Source organism: Dipodomys ordii, unplaced genomic scaffold (genome assembly GCF_000151885.1).
Source record: "Dipodomys ordii isolate 6190 unplaced genomic scaffold, Dord_2.0 Scaffold27, whole genome shotgun sequence".
NCBI classification, from domain to species: Eukaryota; Metazoa; Chordata; class Mammalia; order Rodentia; family Heteromyidae; genus Dipodomys; species Dipodomys ordii.
In genome coordinates, this window is record NW_012267243.1 from 485,036 (window position 1) to 502,941 (window position 17,906).

The 17,906-nt window shown below is 38.9% G+C and overlaps 1 protein-coding gene across 1 annotated transcript in view; it reads right to left on the reverse strand.

The window, feature by feature from the left end:
* The window catches only part of Fmn2 (formin 2), a 170,115-nt gene that overhangs the window by 137,883 nt on the left and 14,326 nt on the right, over positions 1-17,906 (reverse strand). The window lies entirely within an intron of this gene.

The following is a 17,906-nucleotide window of genomic DNA, read 5'->3' on the forward strand; positions in this document are numbered from 1 at the left end:
CTCTCATACCTTCTTGCAACCTTTAAAAGTTCCTTCATGAAATTAACCATTTTATACAATTAGTAGGGCTTGATTTTACTTTCTTGGCAGTATCAGAGTTTGAACTTAGGGCCTCGATCTTGTTCAACTTGCTCAGCTGGCAGACTACCACATGAATCATATCTCCAGCTCTCTGTTTGGCTGATCATTTTAGAGATGAAGTCTTACTACAGTCTTTTCCGCCCAGGCTAACTTCAAACCTCAAGCCTCTTATGTAACTAAGTTTACAGACATGAGACACCAGGGCCCAGCTTAAAATCTTGTTGTTGTTGCTTTTTAGTATCTACTTTCCTTGCTTAAATCATAAACGTTCTGAGCAAACCTGGCTACACAGAGAAAAAATCATGGATAAATATTTGGGTAATATTTGGATGAATGAATCACTATGATTCTGTAAGATAGATTCATTCAGGTCATGGTCAAAACGTATCAAGGAAATTGTCTTTCTCCCTTTGGCTTCCTGGTGCCCTTCTGCCCTGTTCTAATCCTCTAACATCCCCTCTTCTTTGCTGGCATAAATAAGGAGATTGCCTGAACAGTTAAGATATTAACCTTCAAAATCCTCTGTGTTTACAGTCCACAGCATCCGGTGACCTGTGCATTGCCCACTCATTTCATTGGTTCAGTGGTAAACAGTATGTCATCAATAGCACGAAGCATTAATTTGCTGAAGATTAATGAGATTTATTTCTTTAATAAAGTCACTTTTTTTCTCATCACTCATCTCTCTGCTTAATTGGCAAGTTCTAGGTCAACTAGCCAGACCTTAATTCTGGTGGTAGGAACTGGAAATGAAATCTCACAAAATGGAAGCAAAATATGGTTAGTGCAGGCAGACAGGGAGACATGAATGGGAGCAAGGAAACATCTAAGGCTACCAGATTCCATTCCCCTTTGAGGAGAATGATTAATAAAACCCCAAATGCCCCGCACCTTGGACCAACCATCCTGAGAATGGCCCTATCCCCCTTATGGAGCTAACTGCCCAAATCACAGAGTGCTTTGAGGGCCTAAGGATCACTATCTCCTTCCTGGCAACCCTAAACCAAGGAAAGTAAAGGTGGTCAAATGCCCAGGAGACTAGCCTCACCTTCCTCAAAGTGTGCCTGGGCCATGACTGCAAGGTTTACAACAATCTGGGTAGGTGCCACGAAAGCGAGGGCCTTCATTTAACACCGCCTTGCAAACCCAACCTTTCCATCCTAGAGAACAGTAAAACCCCAATAGCTTCTGTGAAGGTCCACATCAACCTTCATGAATTTACTTACTTCTAATGAGAAGCCTCTTTCTTTCAAAATAAAAGTCTTTCATTGTACCTCCTTGTTTCTGTTTATTCCATTTCCACTGCTGGCATATTGTGCTAATGTTACACAGTCTACTCAAAGAATGGAGTAACACCTAGAATACACCATCTACCAATAGCCTATCAAGCTATATCATCAAGTTCTGCTTCTTCTTGAGGGCAACACCAAGTTGTTGTTGCACATTATTTCATGGTTAGGTTTTGTGTTAAAGCATCTATTAAAACCTATCAGTCAAACCAAACACAAGGGGCTCATGCCCATAATCCTAGCTATTCAGGAGGCTGAGATTTTTTTTTTGGTGCTGTCCAGGATAGACTAATCCACATGATTCTTATCTCTAAATAACCAGCAAAAAGCTAGAAATGGAGGCGTAGCTCAAGTAGTAGAGTCAAGTATGAAAGGAAAAAGCTAACCAAGAGCAAATCCCAGAACCTGCAGAAAGAAAACTGTAACAGGCAATCTTAGCTTGGAGCTATACAAAACTAGATTCTGACTTACAATTTCATTATAAGAAATACTTTTTTTGCTGTTGTTACTTGCTTTGCAACCCTGGGAGTCTAAACCAGGGCCTCTTACCTCGCTAGGCAAGCATCCTCCCACTACCACATTCTAGGCTCTGAATCTCAAACATAAATGTGCAAGACAGTAAGAATGCTATTTTCAGGCCTCTTCCTATTTCTATCTATAAAACAGAACTAATCTCAAACACTGCCTTTAAGTTCTGGAGTTTGGAGATTCGAGTTTGTTTATGCCTTATGAGAACTAGGAAACTACATCCCTCAATTCTCAAGTATTAATGATCATAGTATTATATCCATTGTGCATATGATATGAAAGGATTGGTAGCATCTAAAATAAACATATTATTATTCCTACAATGGAGATACTGTGCAATGAAAAATGAGGAAAATGGGATCTTGTATATGTGTGAATTCAACAAACCAAAAGTACATATGTACAACAAGCATGAAAGGATTATGAAACAATCTGGAAGAGCTGAGAGTAAAACTTATTGGAACTAGAGTTTGATGATAAGAAAATACCCATAAATCTTTCATCCAGGATTTCCCTACCATGACACTACTGTCCTGAAGCACCTAATTCTATATGGTTGAGGTGGTTGTTCTGTGTTAGTCCCAGCAGCTTTGGTTACTACCACTAGACACGTAGTAAAACCACCCCATTAGAAGCTGCAACAGGCAAAAAATATCTGCAGCCATAGCCCCTGAGAAACTACAGGCTCCTCATTGAGAGCCCTCCTGAAACCTTTTTTTCAGTATAGGTTTGAACTCAGGGCCTTGCATTTATTAGTCAGGCACTCTACCATTGAGCTATGCCTCCAGCCCTACTTAACCCCTTTCTAAGGAGAACTTAGCTGCTTTGTATGAACAGTAAGTCAGTTGCCCCTTGAAAATCTTTCTCTTGAAGCCCTCTCCCACCTATTTCAAATACCTCCTATTCACAGGAAAAATAATGGTAGGTAACTTTCTTGATGAACACAAATACTTAGAGATGGCTTATCCTCCTTCAGAACCATTTGCTCCTTTGAAAACTCATATCTAGATAGCCTACTACGTCTCCCTTTTCCCTCTTGCCATCCACTATTTCTACTCCTTCCCTCACCCTACCGTTCACAGAACACAACACTTGTCGATTCCTGACTTACTGTCCCACTCTGCACTTGCAGCTCTATCATCATCAGTGATGCTGACATCCGTGTAAAGAAAACACCAGTGCGCAGATAAAGATTTTATCCGAAACCTTGACTCTTTGCCACCAACCAGCATTTCCTCTAGCCCTTCAGGCATGACTCATTCTCATTCACACCTTCAAGTTGATGAGCAGCAGGAACTCTGTCACCTCCCTTGGCTTCTTACCACCCTTTAGCCAAAAACAAACTTCTCTTCCTGCCCCTCCCACCTTTCACCTCTTTCATCCCTCCCTCTGCTTTCCCTCATTAGCCTTCCCCACTTCCTGGGACTTTTCTCTGCTCATTTTTCTCTCTGGCTTTTGCATCAGCACACTCTTCCCTAGATACCCAGTGACTCATACATTCCTTTGTTTTATTCAGACCTCAGCTCTCAACTGTCATTTCCACTGAGAAGAAATCCCAAGTGTCCTTCCAAATTAGCACTTCCTGTCACTTTATTTTCCCCTTTCATCTGCCTTCATTGTTTTCCCAGAGCTTAGTCCTTGAGTAAGGTAAGCCTGTGGTCTGCCACCTCCTCTTAGAATGTAATCTCCATTTCAATTTTTGTTCAAGGAATATCTAGCGAAAACGAGATGGCCACTTTTTAAATCATCCATTGGTCAGTTTATGCACAAATGCCTAGATAAAATACCTCATCCCTGACCACTGATTTCTGTTCCTTAAGCTCATGCACTAAGGCTGCATCCATCATTTACCTTGAATCAAGCATCTTTAGCACTGTTGACTTCAAACAGTCACCACTACTATCCCACAATCCATCACTCCCAGTGTGCCTTCACTTCTTTCCTTTGCAGCTTAAATTCCACATTCTACTATAATAAAATCCTGAGAATTTTTAGTTCCTTCTTCCTCTTTCTCTCCATCATGATGCCTTGCAAAGTCAAATCATCTACCTTACTTGTCGGTCAAATCATCTACCTTACTTGCCTACAGATTTGATCTACTTAACATGGTAAAGACACACATTTCTTGTTTTTATAGTAAGTCCTCAATTAAATACAATACTATGAACTACATTCATAAACTGCTGTGCTGAATAGCAACTCCTTTGTAAAACTACTTAATGATAATAAAAATATTTTTATAAATACAGCACTGCTCAGTCTTCATATTGAAGTATATACTCTCTCTCTACTAAAATTTTACACATGTTCCTCTCTGCAAAAATGACTCTTTCCAATGATGAAATGTTGTTCTCAATGAATTTATTAAGAAGACAATGATTTTCTACTTCTGTAATTACAGTGTTTCTGTAATCCCAACACTTCAGACATTGAAGTAATAAAACTATGAGTTTGAGACCATGGTGGGTTATAGAGAAAGTTTAAGAACAGATAGAAAGCCATGGGGGGGGGGGAGAGGCTGGGAGGAGATGTGAAGGGTAAACAAAGGAGGAGGCTGCAATGCTTGATAAGAAATGTACTCATTATCTTGCCCATGTAATTGTAACCCCTCTGTACAGTATGTTCAAAAAATTAAAATTAAAAAAGATAAACAAACAAAATTTGTTGAGTAAAAAATAAGAATTGCACATATTTTACTGCAAGTATGTGAAGACACTTGCACCCATGACCTTCATTTTTCACAAATGGGAAATACTTCCCCAAACAAACAAAAGCAAGCCCTTCTCTTGTATTCTAGATAGAATTCCTCACAATTTTGCTCAGAACCTCAATTCTTTAACTAACTGCTAAACCACAAATACCTCTCATTTTTTAACATTCTCAGTATCACATAAACATGCTTTATGAAAGAAATGTCTACGTCATATCCTGTGACTCATACCTACAATCCTAGATATTCAGGAGGCAAAAATGAGGGTGATCAACACAGCTTCAAGGCCAACCAGGGCAAAAGAGATGGAAATGCTATCTCAACAATGAAGGCAAGAATGATGCTACTTGCCTCTGTTTCCAGCTGTGTGGGAAGGATAGATGGCAAGATCGAGAAGAAAGGTAGGCTCTAGGCAGAAAGGAAGAACCTATCTAGAAAATAAATAAATAAATGAAACAGATTAGGGGCATGCCTCAAGTGGAAGAGTAACAGCCTAGTACGTTTAAGTTCAAGCCCAGTATCACCAAAAATAAAAAGAGAGCTGGGTGCTGGTGACTCATGCCTGTAATCCTAGCTAATTAGGAGGCTGAGATCTGAGGATGGCAATTCAAAGCCAGCTGCAGCAGGAAAGGCCTTGAGATTCTTACCTCCAATTAATCCCAAGAAAACCGGAAGTAGCGTTGTGGCTCAAGTGGTATGGCGTCAGCCTGAGCTGAAGAGCTCAGGGACAGTGCCCAGGCCCAGAGGTCAAGCCCCAGGATTGACTCCTCCACCTCCCCCCCCCCCAAAAAAAAAAATAAGAGGCTGAGGATGGCTTATTAGTACATGGGTAGCTAACCTATGTGAGTATTAAGGCTTAATCCCCAGAACCTAAACAAATGCTGAAATAAATCAAATAATGATAAAATAAAATAATCCTAAACGTACAAAACTCCTGCCTCATTTTTTTGTCTTCCCTGATATCAATACTGGATTTATTGATACTCACTGCCTTCACCCCCTCACTCCTGGCCTGGTCCATTCTAAGCTGACTTCCATCCACATCTTGCAACTACAATTGTTAGTAGCTAAGATTGCCTGTATGGCTGTGACACATAACAAAAAAACAAATTTTTCCTTCTTTATTTGTATAGATTATATTGTGCATAGTAAGGGGCGTCGCGTAGGATGCTTCTATTCATGCATGCAATGTTCTTTGATCATGTTCACCCCTCATTGTCCTTTCCTGTCCCTCTCATCAAACTTTCTCTTTCCCCATCCCTTCTTAACTCACAGGATGACGCCTTTTACACATGACATCTGTCTTTGGTGATATTTATCTTTATGAAACTAGCTTCTCTCACCTAACATGATAATGCCCATGCACATTCCATCAAGCAACAGGATTTCATCCTTTGAAATAGTTAAGTGAAACTCCATTAAGAATATATACACCACGTTTCATTATCCATTCATCTTTCTCCATGGGGACATAAGTTGGCTCCAGGACTTGACGATGATGAACAGTGCTACAATAAACAGGTATAGAGGCTTGTCAACTTTGATTATTGTGGGAAATACTGAGAAAATTCTTCCCTTTAGGAACTGATGAAACTCATGGGTTCAGAGGATTTAGTCCATGGTTCTCAATTCCTGTGATACTGGTGTCATGCTGAAGCCATACTTTACAGTGAAGGGAGCAGGTGGTAAGGCTACCACCTAATGATAGACAGAAAAGGGAGAGGCAGAAAGGCAGGGAGATGATAGCTGCAAAGAGTCATGGCCCCTGTCTTACCTCCTCCAGTTAAGTCAGGAGACCTAGCCAGAACACCCGAACCTGTGTGGGCATTATTTGAACCATAGAGTGCAACCAACATTTCTGTCTTTCTCTTGCTTTCAAGTTCTTAATAAGAGTGAAACATTTCTCGCTCTACTCCTTGAAACACTTTCCTCTCATCCTCATGACTCTCCTTTCTCCAGTTTTCGCTCCCATTTCCTTTCTGGATTTTTCTTTTTCTCTACCAAGCATGTCCCTCCTTCCTGACTCATCTTGTGGCTGATTGTCTGATTTTATTCCATATTCTCTTCTATAATTCCACCAATGGAGAAACTTTCCTTACCTTGAAAGCTGGCAGGCTTTTTTGACCACTTCAACTAACAATGCATACAAAAGTGATGTCTTAACAGGATTGAATACTTGGGGCAGGTACAGAATCCTTTTAGGAAGACTGGAAAAGAAAATAAGGATTCAAAGAACATCACACACCCAAAGCCTTCCCTGTCTCCACCCCACCTCCCCCCAGGTCTGGTATCCCTCAGTGTAAATTTAAGATCCCTTAAAGCCAGAAGTAGAAACCATAGTAGGGATAGAGAATGTTCTAAGGGAAAATTTTTGCAATATATGTCAATGGTCTTTTTTAAAACTTCATCCCCTTGGCTCAGGAATTCAACTTGGGGAAACATTCAAGATATAATTGAAGAGTGGTATTTCATAGAATGATTAAGACTGAATGATAAAAATGCACATGAAGGCTTTATTCTGGAACAATAATAAATGGATCCATAATAGTAAAAAATGGAAGAAAATAAAGTGTGTAACAATACAGTTTACAAAAAGATAGCTTTGTAGACATAACAGGTAAACTTTCTATATTCATTAAAATCATGCTATTGAAAAAATAACATTGAATATATCAAAAAGAATAAAGAAAAGTAAAACCATTATCACTAGAGAAAGCAGAGCCCCAATCAGCATTAACAATAGAGAATTATTGGAAAATAAGGAACCATTCATTCAGCCTTCCCAGTATGAGTAGTATTTTCAAGTACTATAATGTGGATAAAGAAATGTTTTGGTACAGAAAAATGCCAACAAAAATTCTGGAAAAAAGCCAATTAGAAAATCACCATTTCCTAATACCTAATAAAATAACTGGCTCACTTAGAAATCCATTAAAGAAAAGGGCCAATTGAAAATCTTGCGAAGGGAGAAGCAAGCTGTGATCCTCAACCCCAAAGATTATTCCTAGCTTCAGAGAAAATGAAAGAATCAGACAGGGTGAGCCTTCTGATGTGGGGATTATAAAATAAACAACAGGGTCTGGGAAGTTGGCTCAGAGGTAGAGCTCTTGCCTCAGATGCATGAGGCCCTGGGTTCGGTTCCTCAGCACCACAGAAGCAGAAAAAGGCAGAAGTGGTGCTGTAGCTCAAGTGGCAGGGTGCTAGCCTTGAGCTGAAGAGCTGAGGGACAGCACCCAGGCCCAGAGTTCAGGCTCCACGACCATCAAAATAAATAAATAAGATAAACAGCAGTGCCTATCCTGCATAATAATGACCTTAATGCCTGAGGAAAATGTAGAGAGAATAAAGCATAAATCATGTATTAGATTGCACCTCACTTCTAGTTTTGGTTATCCCAGTTCAGAAAAGGACCTAGTTATCAGACTATATTAAGCCACTAATTCTATTTGCATTCAAATAAGAGCCTTATGGCACAGTTGTCCTTCAGTATGTATGGAGGGCTGGCTCCTGGATCCCTGCCATAGGCCATGTATACCAAACTCCAAGGATGCTCAGTCCTTTCAATAAATGGCACTTGTATTTGCATATAACCTATGCATATTCTCTTGAATACCTTAAATCATATAATATCCAATACAATGTAAATGCTGCATCCTATGTATCATCCACTTAGTTAGGGAAAATGACAAGGGAAGAAGTCTGCAATGACACTGATAAAGGATGATCCAAAATGTCAGACTGGAGGGCTTTACTGCACTTCATGTGTGTATGTCTAAGTTTTTATAGAAAAATACCTTAAATCTTGCTATTTACAAGATGCAATGCCAGCCCTTGAAAAGCTAAGGTGAAAGCGTCTTGAACTTGAGGCCAGCTTTGTCTATACAGTGAGTTCTAGACAAGCCTAGCAGGAAAAAAAAGTAATAATATGAAAGTATATCTATCTATCTATATATATGTAAGTATATATAAATTAATAATAATAATTATAATTATAATGAGGACAGGAGGAAGTGGAAGGGGACAGAAGGACAGAAGGTGTAGTTCAATGAAAGCATGTGTGTTTTATATATACAAAGAGGCAGGATAAAGTCAGGGAAAAGGAGGCCTGGGAAAAAGCAGCCAGGAATTGAAAGCAAATACTATAATACTGAATACCTTTGTTCTAAGCCTTGCAATCTCTCATAAGCTGCAACATTTAGTCAAAAAGAAAACAGAACAGTTCTCTCCTGCTGACCTTGCCAGTATGCCCAGCTGATGAGCATGTTCTGGACTTAGCAAAGAAAAAAAAGAAATCTAAAAAAGAGACACATAGTCTCAAAAATTAACTTCTTAAAATCTGCTAAAAATTATTTGTCTCAGGATAGACACATGTCTTTATAGAAGTGTGACATCAGTGACCTATGTTTAACATGCTAATCATAAGGTCTCAGGGACCAATTGTTAAAAGTGCTTGAAAAAAAATGACAAAATGGGGGTTGGGAAGGTGGCTCAGTGGTAGAGCACTTGCCTTGCATGCATGAGGCCCTGGGTTTGATTCCTCAGCACCACATAAGCAAAAAGAAAAAAGCCGGAAGTGGCGCTGTGGCTCAAGTGGTAGAGCGCTAGCCTTGAGCTGAAGAGCTGAGGGACAGTGCCCAGGCCCAGAGTTCAGGCCCCACGACTGACCCCCCTCCCTCACCTTCCAGAAAAAAACAAAATATGCTAGATGTTTTTAAAGAAAAAGATGGGGAAACACTCAAGGTGAATTTCTGAGAAACCCCAACCTATTTTTCATTTCAATATAAATACTTAGGGGGTTAAAACACTCATTGTACCTTTTTTCAAATGTTCCCATTCTCATGTCTAGACTCTGCACTCTTATCTTCACTTTGTATTACCAATAACTTTTCTTGATCTTTACGTGATGGGGCCTCTAATTCTTTGTTATAACAACATCACAAACTTGGTACCCAAGGGTCAAACAGAGACCTCTTCTATTTTGAAGACCTCCTCCTTGGAACATTGCCAATCTCTGATCTGGATACAGAAAATTCAGGTTCAATACCCAGTACTACTAAAAGAAAAAAAGAATAAGAAGAAAAGATTTATTGAGCCAGGTTCACTAGCTCCCTCTTATAATCCTAACTACTTGGGAATCTGTGATTAAAAAGATCAAGGTTCCAAGGCCAACTCAAGCAAAAAGTGTGAAAGACCCCGACTCAACAGAAAAAGCTGGATGCAATATCACTTGCTTGTCACTCTAGCTAATAGGAAAATCTACATAAATAGGAGGATAACAGTTCAGTCTTACCTGAGCAAAAAGCAAGATCATATCTCAAAAATAACCAAAGCAGGGGCTGGGAAGGTGGCTCAGGGATACAGTGCTTGCCTTGCATACATGATGCCCTGGGTTCGATTCCTCAGCACCACATAAGCAGAAAAAGCCCGAAGTGGTGCTTTGGCTCAAGTGGTAGAGCACTAGCCTTGAGCTGAAGAATTGAGGGATAGTGTGCTTTGGCTCAAGTGGTAGAGCACTAGCCTTGAGCTGAAGAGTTGAGGGATAGTGCCCAGGCCCAGAGTTCAGGCCCCAGGACTGACCAAAATAATAATAATAATAATAACCAAAGCAAAGCAAGGTAACAGTGGCTCATAGCTATAATCCTAGCTATTCAGGAGGCTGAGACCTAGAAGGTCACAATTCAAAGATTCCACTTTCAGAACAAAACCAGCAAAACACAAGGCTGGTTGTGTGATTCAAGTGGTAGGGCCCAAGTTGAGCAAGCAAATAAACTGAGCAAACCTGAGTCTCTTGGTTCAACCCCATATAACTAAGTAAATCAACTAAGTAAATCAACTGGTTAGATAAAGATGGAAATCAAAGTTAGGGAAAAAGTAAAGAAAACTATTTATAATCACAACAAATGAAGCAATCTTCCTGTGTAATAATTGTTAACACTTACACTAGAACCTTACTGGGCCTGTGACAGTCTAAAAAAATAGAAAAAATGTTTTGCCCACAGCATTTCATATGTTGTTCAGGCTGGTTTCTGGTTTTGATGTCATGCTCTACATAATCCTTACACTTCAACTTCCTTAAGTGTTGGGGAATATGGAAATGTGCTACAACAACAACTTTATACAACAAGAAAGGCATTTCTACAATAATCACCATCTTTGTGAAGTGCAGAGATCAAGGATTTTTGTGGGTTTTGTTTTTAGTTTGTTTTGGTTCAGAGCATTAAGCCAAGGGCCTCAGGAATGCCAAGCATATACTCTACCATTGAGCCACACACGAAATCCCTGCAGAACAAAAATAAATGACTGAGCAATGAGAAAATTCCAGAATGTGTCTGGGGTCATAACATTGGGAAGTGGCAAATAGCAAACTGGACATCTACTCAGTTTGTCTCATTTTTATTCTAGAGACCTTCCACTTCTGAGTCAGCCAGCAGCTCTGGGCAAAGTTTCTAGCCAATATTCTGCACTAATGCATAAAAGAAACAGACCATGTGGTCTGCACCCTGCAGAGACTTAACAACCTACTTACAATGGCCATAGCCCAAGAAGGAACATTTTAAAAGCACCGTGTAGATCACACTTCCTTAATTAAACATCTTTAGTGCAATTGGGGGATAAGGAAGTAATAAGATATAGAGAGAGAGGGAGAAACAATGAAGTCCTTGGGAATCTACCATAAATCAGAGGAATGTCCTAGTCCCATTGGAAGGGATAATTATGAGAACATTCTGTCTGTTCTTGGCTAGTAATGACACAGGAAGCCACACAAGAGCATAACTTGTAGAAGAGATGGGCATTACTGGTGATGACATAGATCCGGAGATGGGGGAGTCTCTGGCTCTTTCACTATTTGCAAGTTCTCCTGGAGACAATAAGAGAGCATTAACTGGTTTGATGGTTGTTTGGTTTTTCTACTAGCTGTCATGATGCATAAATTTTTCTGGTTTTTTTTCTTTTCTTTTTTCTCTTTGCTACCCAGACAGTCTCTCTAGGTGGTCTCTCCAGCCCAGGTTGGACTGAAACTCTGATTCTTCTCAGCCTCACGTCTACAGTAATAGTGTCACAGATGTATAACACTACACCTGGTCTTATATAACTTTTCTGTTTTTACTGATCCCAAAGACAAATTACTTTCCATCATTATTAGAATCAAATTACTCAGTGACATTCCACTACTTTTTGTTTCTTTAAGTTTGAAGAAGTTCATGTATTGTAGGCAAGCAATTCATGACTGAACTACATGAAAATATTTTTGAACTCAAAATTTTAAAGCTAAAAGATTAAAAATCATTTATATCAAGCCCCTAAATTCATCATAAAGACATCAAGGCCCAAATATTAGAACAAGTTTATACATGGGGTGTGGGGGAAGGGTATGTATTTTGTGTTACTATTCAGTTTCAGTGTGAATTTTGTACTAATACTCACTTTTCTTTGGGGGACAGTTTTGTTATGTATTCTAGTATATAGTATGACCTCAAATTCACAACTTTCCCACCTCTTTTTGAGTACTGGGATTAGAGGTATGTATCATGGTGCTAGCATTCCCCCCCCCTTTTTTTTTGAGATTGTGGGGTCTGAACTCTGGGCCTGGGCGCTGCCTTCAGCTCTTCAGCTCAAGGCTAGTGCTCTACCACTTGAGCTACAGCGCCACTTCTGTCTTTTTCTGCTTATGCAGGGCCTCATGCATACAAGACAAGCACTCTACCACGGAGCCACCTTCCCAGCCCCTAGCATTCACTTTTATGTGTATATGTGTGCCCACACTGGGGCAAGAATTCAGGACCAGGTCGCTGTCCCTTAGCTTTTTCACTGGAGGCTAGCATTCTGCTACTTGAGCCACTTTAGGCTTTATGGTGGGTGACTGGAGGTGGCGATTAGAGGTGTTTGTCTGAGCTAACTTTGAACTATGATCATCAGCTTTCAGCCCCCTCCATAGCTAGGACTACAGACATGAGCCCCTGGTGCATGGCTTTATTCACTTTTAATATTCTGATGTTTTTCTTTCGGTCATTTTTTATTTAAGACAATTTTTTACTTTTTTTTTGTTTGCCTGTTTGTTTTTTTGTAGGTCGTGGGTTTAGAACTCAGGGCCCTGGGCTTTGTTTCTGAGCTTTTTTTGCTCAAGGCTAGTGCTTTAGCACTTCCAACCATGATATCACCTTCCTGCCCAGGATGAATTTGGATTTCAATACTAAAATCTCAGCCTCCTGAGTTGCTAGGATTACAAGCCTGAGCCACCAGAGCCCAGAGGGATAGGTATTACCCATGATGACCTTTAATTCATGACTTCCTGCCTCTCTTCCAAGTGCTAATATTACATCATCTCTATATCCTTAAATCATATCTACCTCTTTAATTATTGCTTTTAAGCTTATAAAGTCTAGAAATATCATTGTTATGTTTTCTTTTTGTATTCTTATCAATGATTGAAGACAAAGTGCCATATTTTGAAAGACTTCAATGTTTCTCTGTCTTCAAAGCCACTACACTTATACAAAATCATAACTTAAACATTTCTCATCATGTGAATTTTTTCTGATTTCAGCTAAGTCTAATAAACATCCTTTGAAATCCTATATCACCTATCAAGTGAAATAATGTAATAAAATTAAATTCTTGACAATAAATTCCATAAACAATGACAGTAATTGCTTAAGTTTATAATGAATATAGATGTTATGTTTTATATATTTTACATATGGATGGCTTTTGCTGGCTAAATTAGGAAACAAACATAGATAAGGAGGATTAAATAGAAACTACCATGGATAGTTTCAGAGCCAAATGCTGCTTGAAGTTCTATTGTAAGAAAAAAAAATGTGTGTATACACACACACACACACACACACATTATTGTCACATGAAAGAAAAATAGGAAATCCAGTAGCCAGATGATCCATCATTGCTTAAATAGGGATACAGGTGGACCCATTGCAACAATGAGATGTAATGTCCAAAAATGAATTTTACAACTTTGGTATGGGGAGAGGGGAGAAGATGGGAAGGGATGGTAGGGGGGAAACAAAGGAGGAGGCAACAAGGCCTGATAAGAAATGTACTCATTAAGCACAGGCCGAAATTTTCTTAATAGAGACCCAGAAACACAACAAATCCAATAAAGATTGGACAAATGGGATTGCATGAAGCTGCAGAACTTTTGCATGGCAAAGGACATAGCTAGCAAGATCAATAGAAAGTCCACGGATTGGGAGAAGATCTTCACTAGCCATACAACAGACAAGGGTTTCATATCTAAAATATACCTGGAACTCAAAAAATTAAATCCCCCATCCTCAAAGAAACAACTGCCCAATAAATAAGTGGGCTAAAGACTTAAAGAGAAACTTCTCTGAAGAAGAAAGAAGGATGGCCAATTGACATATAAAGAAATGCTCACTCTCTCTAGCCATAAGAGAAATACAAATCAAAACAACATTGAGATACCACCTTATTCCAGTTAGAATGGCTATAATCAAGAACTCCAATAACAACAGATGCTGGAGGAGATGTGGACAGAAGGGAACCCTACTTCATTGTTGATGGGAATGTAAACTTGTTTAACCACTTTGGAAAGTAGTATGAAGGTTCCTCAAAAAACTCCACATAGAGCTCCCCTATGGCCCAGCAATCCCACTTTTGGGCATTTACCCAAATGATCACAAACAAGACCATACTAAAGCTACCAGCACAACTATGTTTATGCAGCATTATTTACCATAGCTAAGATATGGAACCAATTCAGAAGCCCCTCAGTATATGAATGGACCAAGCAAATGTGGTATATATAAACAGTGGAATTCTATGCCTCCATCAGAAAGAATGATATTGCCCCATTTGTAGGAAATAGAAAGATTTGGAAAAAATTATATTAAGTGAAATAAGCCAGGCCCAAAGAAACATAGGTCCCATGGTTTCCCTTATTTGCAATAACTAGTATAAGTTTGAGACAAGCAGAAAAGGTCAGATAAGTTGATGTTAGACAAAATGAACCCCAAGATAAGTATTCAAATGTTTTTTTTTCTTTCTTGTGATTGTTTCTAACACATTTATAAGATTATTTCTTTGTTGCTTTGTATGTCCCTCCCCCACGGTATAACCCCTGCTTTCATTGTACTTGATGTTGGTATAATTTGTGGAGGGGAAGGGGAAAAACAAACCTTTTAAATAGGGATACCGGTGGACCCACTGCAACAATGAGATGTACAAGTCCTTATGCCGAAAAACAAACTTTACAACTTTGGGGATGGGTGGGGGGAAATGGGAAGGGATGGTAAGGGGAAACAAAGGAAGAGGCAACAATGCTTGATAAGAAATATACACTTTACCCTGCCCATGTAATTGGACCCCTCTGTATGGTATTTTCACAATAAAAATTTAAAAAAAAGAAATGTACTCATTACCTTGCTTGTGTAATTGTAACCCCTCTGTATGGTATTTTCACAATTTAAAAAATATTCACATAAAAGAGAGAGACACAGAGACACAGAGAGATCAGTGAACCCCATGTTCACACCTGTGCAGTACCCGACTCGGGATCCAGAAAGGATCTGAGGTGAAGGAGGAGGAAACCATGTTTCCTGGAAGTAATCAGCACACACAGCCTATGTGCACCAGGTGGGATGTAGTTTTCTCTTGCAGCTGGATTCCATCCTGTTGGAGTCCTCAGCTGTCAGTACCTAAAATGTCTTCAAAAGTGTTCTGAAGAAATGGAGTAAGCTCTGCAGTAAGCTGAGACACACAATTGATGTGCATATGTTACTTGACTGAGGATATTGCAAGGGAAAGTAAAAAAAAGTCCTGGGCTCAAATAATCCAACTTTGTCAGCCCCCCAAGTAGCTAGGACTGTAAAGGAAAGGTCGATAGCTGCCATTTTACTTCACAGACTCTGTTAGTGGGAAGAAACATTAGTGGTCAACAAATTCAGGTATTCCTAGGCTAACTGATCTTCTATTCTATGTCCTCCTATCCTCTGAAAACTCTCCCCTCCAGACTTCTCATTCCAAGATTTGGCATTTTATGAGGACAGTCTCCCTTAGGTTGAGTGCACGAATGCATATTGCTAGAAAACCAGATTATTCTTCTTGAACACATTCAACTTTCTACCTTGCATAGAAACCTCAGATTTCAAATTTGTTCATAGTTAATAGGCAGCCACTGAAAATTTTGTGATTGATTAGATAAAGAAAGGAGTGAGGAATCTTGGATAGCTTGCAAAACTTCCGCATTTCTGTCTTAAGAATCCAGATAAAAGAGTGCACCAGATGGTATTATTATACATCAAAAATAAAACAATGCATAAGAGAATAGATTACAATTGGAGGAAGGATAAATAATGGTTTGAACTATTCCCATATGGACATAATTTTTGTTGTTGTTGTTGAGTCAGGGTTTTGCTATGTAGGCCAGGCTTTCTTAGAACTCAAAATCCTCCTTTCTCCACCTCCTCAAATACTGGGATGCCAGGCTTGCATCAATATTTTTAGAAGACTATAAAATTTGTATGTGGTATCCACAAGAGGCATGTGGTAGAAGTATGAATTTGTACTTATCAACAAACATGGACACAGATCCCCAGGTTGGACATTAGTTGGAACAAAACCATATAAGGCCTCACAAGAAGGTTCTTTTTTGGGGGGAGGGAGGTGTTGTTTTGTTTGATTTTTGTTATTGTTGTTGTCATTTTTTAAGGCAAGGTTAAGGGAGAGTAGTTCAGTGGCAGTGTGCTTACTTAGCAGGCTAGAAGCTCAGGATTGGCTATGAAAGATGAGGCAAACTAGGGAAAAATACACATAAGTAATAGACATGTAGGGATAGCTGCTTTTAGGATTAAATGATATTTCTGAAATATTTTAATCATCAGAAATTCATATTTTCATTCATCAGAGTTCATCACTAGAAATTCATCATCAATAAGCTACTAAATTAATATTAATAATGATTCTGGATTTTAGAGTTTTAGCTCCCCCAAACAGCATAAACCAACTACAAAAAAAAACAGACCAACAACTATTATATATAATGGCCAAAAGCCACAACTCCCAAAGAATCTATACAGTACACAGCAGTCTTTGTTTTATAATTACGTGTTAATTGCTATAATATAAAAGTTAAAATGGTTGTCTTGAAACTTATGTACCAAACACATGACTGAATTAATTTTAAGTTTTAAAAACAGTCAAAAACGAAATCATTTAATATAGCTCTAAAACATAGAAAAATATTTCTTGACCCCAATAATAATCAACTAGAAATAATAAAAATGTAAAATAACATTATAGGTAGTAATAAAACAAAGTAAGTACCCAGAAATTAGCTCAACATGGAAAACACTGTACACCAAAGGCAGAAGTCTAGTAAAAGAACATGGAAGATGATCTGAATAAATGAAGAAATCCTCCATAGTCTTGGATAGTATACTATTAATGTGACAACCATCCTAAAAATCCAACCAAATGCCATGAGGAGTTTTTCAAAGCAGTTCATAAAATGTTTCTACATTTCCATGGAAGATTTCATATAGGACACATACTAAGAGAATAAGTGAACTTTGAAAAATAGGAACACTTCTTAGGGAGTAGTAATTTAAGCATGAGAACCATGTCATATGGTAGTAAATAAAACCAGAAAAAGACCAGAAAGAAAAGCCCAGAAACCTAGAAATAAATAATCTACATGTAGGAATCATGTAAAAATTGTACAAAAATTCACCACGTAAAAGACTATTTGCAAGATACTATTGAAAAAAACTTTCTATAAAGAGAAAAATAGAACTATATGTCTACATTATATCATGCACTGAAGAGTACTCTAAAACAAATGTCAGAGTGAAATCTATTATTTTATACAATTAATATACACAAATTAAAAGGGAAGGGGAGAGAAAAAGAGAAAGTTATAACTTGACAAAGATTCTAAAAGAGAAGATAAAGAAGTGCCAGGTTCTATAATCACACGGTGCCTCCGTGTGCTCTTTGTATTGGGTATGCATTTATCTGAATTAGGGAAGGGAAGGGGAACAACAAAATGGTGAGACAAAAGACAAAGTGTGAACCAATGCAACAGTGATACTCACAAAACAATATGTAGGCTCACGCCTGTAATCCTAGCTACTCAGGAGGCTGAGATCTGAGGATCGCGGTTCAAAGACAGCCCGGGCAGGAGAGACCATGAGACTCCTATCTCCGATAAACCACCAGAAAATCGGAAGTGGCGCTGTAGCTCAAGTGGTAGAGCGCTGGCCTTGAGCTGAAGAGCTGAGGGACAGCGCCCAGGCCCAGAGTTCAAGCCCCACAACCGA